Genomic DNA, 7,362 nt, shown 5'->3' on the forward strand with positions numbered 1-7,362 from the left:
AAAAGTCGCCTCAACATATCTGAAGATTTGATTCTGGGCAACAAGGACGAACCTGTCAGAACCAGATCTACCTTCAAGACCTCTGAAGAGACTCCTCTGGGACTAGTGTCTCTAATCGAACCTACATCCTGTGATGAGGAACTTCAAGATAACGACTGGGTTCTAGCCATGCAAGAAGAGCTAGATCAATTCACAAAGAACGATGTCTGGTGTCATACCCCAAAATTTGCCCATCAATAGTTCAAGACATTTTTCAGGGGCATTCCGACTCATTTTATGGCACTGATCTTAAAGGGACAAAGGCCCAGCTCACGAATGGCCCAATCCAGAAAATGGCCCAAACTGGCCTGTTCGCTACACGCTCGCCTAGCGAACGTTACGTTCGCTACACGCTCGCCTAGCGAACGTTCGCTACGCGCTCGCCTAGCGAAGCAAACGTTCGCTACCAGCTCGCCTAGCGAGGCTGACAGACAACAAAAAATTTCGGGCTTCGTTCTGAGCCCACTAGGTCATGAAAAAGGGCATTATAAATACCAGCACTTCAGTAATGAAAAAAAAGAACGAAAAAAGGAAAAGGAGAACCCTAGCAAGCAAACCCTAGCGCTCACAGACGGAAAACCCTGAAGGAAAAGCCGGCGGCCGCAAAGCTACCTCCGTCCAACTCAATCCGGCTCGCCAATTCAGCATTACCACTCCATTGCAAACAGGTTTGCACTACTATTATCGCTTTATTTTCTTAATTCGCATGTGATACCGCTTTATGTTCGTAACTTGCATGTGATATTATAATTGAATTCATAAACATATTTGAGGTTTTGCATGTGAATTTAAGTGTGCCTGAATATTGTGAATGCTGAACCATGTAATTATGTGTTGGATGCCATAAGCCATGCCGCAGGTTGAAGTCATACTATTCTGAAATTCAAAACCCGCAGCCGCTCGCTAGCACATCGCTAAGCGAGCATGTAGCGAGTATTCGCTAGGCCTTCGCTAGGCGAGGCAGGCGCGAACCTGACAGTAGCCAGCTTTTCTGTTATGACTTTTCATTCATGTTTTATCATAGCCAGGCATTGTTTATTTGATCCTATTACTGTTGTGATTTCTTTTGCGGTGTAATCCTCGATTGCACCCTGATTTGGTATGCTAACCCGTTTGTTGAATTTTGCAAAGGTTCATATGTCCCAGAAAAAAAGGACCGCCGTTAGGTCTTCCACTTTATTTGTGGGATACCCTTGTGGAGGCTCACCCTAAATCGCTTAATTAATTTTAATGTGTTAATTTTAATAATTAATTTTAATAATTAATTTTAATGTATTAATTTTAATGTATTATTTTTAGTGTATTGATTTTAATGTGGAGATTCATCATAATCACCTAATTAACTTTAAAATGCGGCCTTTAAATATGTGATCTTGGACCTCTCTTTTGCCTTATGATATTGCGGTATTACGGTCATGTCCCGCGAATGTAGGGATACACTTAGCAAAGACCCTTCGGTTAAATCATCATAAAATAAATCATGGTCCCTCGGATGGTGCCTTCGAAAATACGATTTTGTCCCTCAATGACCCTTCGGTGTAGCCTACGGTTAAATGATGATCGTCCCTTCGAATGCTAAGGTATCCTTACAACTGTTGCCTTCAATGACCTATCGATGACCCTACGATGACCCTTAAACATCCAAAGGGTAAAATTACTTACTTCTCAATAGTAAGGACAGTTTTACCCTCATAAGGATAGGAAATGCCCATAACGACCTTAGGAAGGTATAACTCTCAATTACTGGATCATAACCTAAAATACTTTTTACACCTCACACATTTCCAAATTATTTTTTTCTTTTTAAACAACTTTCAAAACTAAACGAGATAACCACTTTGTATACATTCATACAAGAATCATTATAAAGTTAAATTCTCTTTTCAAAACCTTTTCTAAACCGCTTTCAAAATCAAACGAGATAAATACTTTGTATACATTCATACGAGAATCATTACAAAGTTAAACTCTTTTTCAAACATTTTTAATCAATTCACCGACACTTTTTCAGACAAAAATATAAGTGATCCAGCAATTAAGAGCCCATGGATAACCATGGATACAAAGGGTGCTAACACCTTCCCTTTGTATAATGTACCTCCCGAACCCAAAATCTATTGAGGTCTTTCCTGTTCTTTTCCACCTTTCCTTATTGGATAAAAGAAAAGTCGGTGGCGACTCTTGCTATCCGCGACATTGCGATAAAAAGCAAAACACCCCAAGTCAGTTCACCGTGTGACAGAACTGGCGACTCTGCTGGGGACGATTACAAGAGAGGTTACCTTAAAAAACAAGATCACTTATTTAAAATTGTCTGATTTACTTTTAAGGGATTGCTTGGGTATTCTTGAGTGAAAGATCCTACACCCGGATCTAGTGTACCTTAGGTAAGTAGCAATAGATCATCGCGACTATCCGGCGTATACTGGAGTGGTCAAAATGATAGCTACGGTTAATGCGACACTTTGGTTGTCCTGATGTTCCTCATGTTACTTGAGGAAAAATTTGGCTTCCGCGTGGTGTCATCAAAGCATTAACCAGACCTTTAGAACCCTAATTGACTTATCCTAGCCATTAGAAAGTAGTGAGATAACTGACTTCGGTTCCGACTGGGGTTGGTTGATACTCGATACTACACTCTTTGAGATTGGACTTTAGGGAAGCTTCGGTCAACCACTTGGCGTTGCACTGAAGTGGACTTAAAGAAAGGTCGATGATCTGAGATCCTTCTAGAACCCGGTTACTATTCTAGGACAGGTTGAACCAACCAAACTTCAGTGGGGAGGGTACTTACCTATGGAACTCATGCAAGCCTTAAAACCTAGGATTGATTGTTGTGTGACATGTCTCTGCTTGCATAACAGCATAACATCATAACATCATAACATCATGGCATTATACTAACCATTTCAAGGACTTAGGAATTTAGCTTTGCTCTGTTAAACAGGTTATGGCTTCCAGGAAGACTATCCGGGTCAATCTTGTAGCAATCTCTCCTCAACTCAAGGATTTGGTGTCAGAACTCCCCGATCATGCTCAGTTCAACAAGAAACATGGTCATCTTCTCAACTTAGTTACCACTGGTTTCAAGGAAGATATGATGAGAGTCCTATTCCAGTTCTTCGATCCTAAACATCATTGCTTCACTTTCCCAGATTATCAGTTGGTACCCACATTAGAAGAATTCTCCCAGCTGCTTGGTGTAGCACCTCAAATTTGCACCTATCATTGTACATACCATATCATATTAGGTCATATCATATCATGGTCCATTGCATAGCATTTGCATTGTCCCCAGTTGCCTCAAGAGCAAGCAAGCAAAGAATTAGGTCAAACTGATCAGGAGATCAGTCAACCAATCAAGCAAGGGTGTTTCTCAAGGAGCCAAGGCCCTAGGGTTTGCCCATCAAGTTCACATGACTTGGAGGTCCATTTGAAGTGTTCAAGTCAAGGGTTGAAGGCTCAAAGGTCATCAGTCAATGCATAGCCAGGCAAAAACCCTAGACAGTTAACAGTCAGTCAAAACAGTGGATGGTGGCCATTCTTGTGGAATTTGGGCACCATGATCAATAATCAAGAGTCCACACAACTTGGGTCATCATTTGAAGTCAAGGTCTCAAGGAATTAGGGTTTGGAATTCATCAGAAGTGCACAGTCAGTCCAAAGCCCTAGAAAAGTCAAAGTTGGTCAACTGTGGTTGATTCTATGGTTTTGATGGGTGGAAATGGTTTGAGAGAGCTTATTCATGTCCCAATAGGCCTCATGTGTCATGGCAATCAACATCATTGAAGAATTTGAAGCTAAACAGAAAATTTCCAAAAAATAGAAATTGGACCTGTAATTTTAAATGCCAAAAATGGAAACTTCTTGATCCCAAACTTACATCATGATACAAGCTTCAAATGAATTTTTGCCCAACATGAAAGTTGAAGATCTTGTCCTCCCATTTTCAAAAAGTCCAAGAACTCCCAAATCCCATGAATGGTTTGCAAGATATGGTCAAATCATTTTCACATTTTCATGAACTTCAAAAGGCCATATCTCTCAAACCATAAGGCCAAATTTGGTGGGGTTTTTTCCTACAAACCACATTTTTCCTCCTCTTTCCAAAAATATAAATTTCATGAACCAAAACCTTGCCAATCAAAATGGCATTTTTTGACTTGTTCCATTTAAAAATCGAGTTTGACTCAAGTTTGACTTTTTGATTTAAGCATTTTTTACACAATTGGCCAATTGGGATTCATTTTAAATGATATTTGCAAGATGTTCCAAGCCCTAAATTGAGCAGCATTCCATCATATCACCTCCATATACACCTTTGGTTCACAAGTGGAAAATGATGCATTTTGGTTCATTTAAGTAAATCCAAGCTAAGCACTTCATGAGCAGACCAAAAACAGATGATGTAAGTGTTATTTGCAGCTTGCCAAGGCCCATTTTCGTGGCAGACCATGCACCCTCCATATGCTTATGCACAAACTTAGCAATTTGCAATTTGGCTTTATTAAGTAAAGCAAGCTTAAGCATTTGGATTAGCATTGTTAAACAGAGGTATTTAAGTTCATTTTCTGCCATTTTCACAACCCTAGCAGCAGCCTATCATACAGAAAACACTCTCACACTCTCATTTTGGAATTGGCACGATTTGGGATTTCTGACCAACCCTTCAAAGAACCCGAGTATCTCTTCATTACTTCATCATCTAGACGTCATTTGGAGACTATTGGAAGCAGCAAATACCAACTGGAATTGAGCACCATGTTCTGTTTTCACCAAGCTCTTCCAATGGCAGGTTGAGATTTAAGGTTTTCCAAGCCTCGTTAAGCTCAAAGTCCTCGAGCATTCATCATTGGGAGCCACAAACTTTATCTGTTTCATTACTGCACAGCCAAACAACAGCTATTTCATCATTGAGCTTCATTTTGGTTAGTTTTCGACTCTCTTCTTTATCCAATCTATGCTATGTTTATGGTAGAATGTTCATTGTTGAGTCTATTGCAACTTGAATCGTGTTAAATGGTTGAGTTATGTGGAAGAAATCTGATTTTAAAGTGTCATGTGCAAAATTGTTTTGGTTTGATTCTTCTGCTTTAGCTCAATTTGTTGATTATGGCTGTTAGAATATGCATGAGTTATGTTTGTTTGTCGTGTTGCCATGCTTAATTTCATGTTCTGGGTGTTTTGATTTTCATGGATGAATGTTAATGATGAAGCTTTGCTGTTGCGTTTTATCCTAGCTCTGCCCAGAAAATTCCCATGAAATATATTTGGTTTGTGTTGGTTTGATGTTGCATCAAATGTTAATGCTGTATGCCATGCTGTTTGGGTTTCAATTGATGATGATTGCATGGAGTCGAAATGCATGCGGTTTCTAAAACCCTAGGTTACATGATCTTTAAACCCTGCCCAGAAACAATGCATTTGATGGTTGGCTGTTGTTGTTTTTTTTCTGTAAATTTACTGTTTCATTGGGCAACAGCCAATCACAACATTTCAATTGCCTGGCTTAAACGACCGTGTTTCGTTTAATGAGTCTCCAAATTACCAGATTGCCACTCGGACCAAATTAAATCCATGTTATTTCATTTAAATTCAAATAATTATTTCATTTGTTCATCAATCTTTGAAAAATCACAACTTGCTCGTTTCAAATCCAAATCCAGTGGGGTTTTTTGCATCTTGATCATGAAAATGTCTAGTTTTTTATCATTATTTTTACAGATTTTTTGGATCATTGGATTTTAATTGGCCTTAGGGTTTGTGTTATGTAACCAAAAATGATACATGTTGCCAAAACAATTGTGAAATGATCATGTTGCATCCTTTGGTTCCGAAATTTTTTGTGGAGAAACTAGACACATTCACCTTTGTTTCCATGTAGAGTTTATGCATTTATCATATGTGGTTTGCTGGATATGAATTTTTGAACTAGGGTGTGACAACTTGTGTCACACCAATGATGTGCATTTTCCCAATTTTGGTTAACATGCTTCCTTACATCCAAATGACCCCAAATTTTGCATGATCCCTCCCTTACATGTCTAGTTCATGTGTGATTTTTCCTGGATTTGATTGTGCTGTTTTCCATTTATTTGAGAATTTTCTTCCCTGCCTAGTCAAATGTTGACTTTTTGTGATACACATTGCCATATCCTTTGGGAAATTCTCATACCATATTGTATGACCATGAAATTTCATATGTGATAACTAGACATCTTGAGCTTTGCATTGGTGTTAATCTCATTCATTTCTCATCTGTTTTCAATTTGTTATGATTTTTTGAAGTCGACCCATGTTTGTTGACTTTCATTGTGCTTACTTGAAATGGTTTGACTTCTTGATTTTAATTGACTGCCTTCCTCTCATCCAAATGCCATGAAATTTGACATGCTTACCATGCTAGATTTTAGGATTGAGAGTGATTTATTTGATGATTTTTGAGATTGTTTGGGTTGACTTTTGATGCAAGTCATTCTGTTGACTCTTTTGTGCTTTCATTTGCCATGCCTTGCCTTCTTTTGCTTGTGAGTTGATGATGATGCATGATATGATTGTGAATCCAATTGAGATAGCTTCTTAAATGTTTGACCTTGACTTTGGTTGACTTTTCTTTGCTGTTTTGACTTTTTCTTTCATCCTTGACCCTAGGCTAGTCCTAGTGGTCTTTTGGACTTATGTTGAGTTCATCTGTTTCAGGTTAAGCACCAATGCTTCAAAAGATCATACAAATGTGATTGAGTGTGGTTACATATCATATGCTAACTTTTGTTTTGTAGGTTTGACTCATGTGTATGAGTCTTGTGCTTTGCACAATTGATCATCTGTTTTGTCTGTGGGTTCATTTCCTTTTGCTTTGACTTGTGAAATGTTTACTGATTAGTTTGACTCTTTCAGGTACCCTTAGTTGCTTAAGTTTTCTGAACTTGCTTGCTTTGCTATTTAGCAATTGCTTTTGAGGTATAATTACTTCTTCTTCATGTAGTCTGGAGACCCGGCCTGTTATTTGGCCGGGCAAACTGTCTGAAGTCCTCCTTAAGAGGCAATGCTTGTGTATGTTTAATTTGTCCTTGTACAGAGTCAAAGACCTCCTAAGTGAAGAGGCAATTGGCAGAACCAAGGGATAAGCAATCTATCCCCTGCTATTCAGTGTGTCTTCTGTCTTGCTCACACCACTGTGTTGATGCATTTCAGATAAAAACCCAAGATCTTGTGCAATTGCACAGTTGAGTCAGTATCAAATGTGTAGAAGGGTTCCCACTTTCTGAACCCACACATTCTTGTCAAATGCTCTCCCTGATCAGGGATAGAAGCAATGAGGCA

The sequence above is a fragment of the Lathyrus oleraceus genome, chromosome 6, assembly GCF_024323335.1.
Source record: "Lathyrus oleraceus cultivar Zhongwan6 chromosome 6, CAAS_Psat_ZW6_1.0, whole genome shotgun sequence".
In the NCBI taxonomy this organism is placed as follows: Eukaryota; Viridiplantae; Streptophyta; class Magnoliopsida; order Fabales; family Fabaceae; genus Lathyrus; species Lathyrus oleraceus.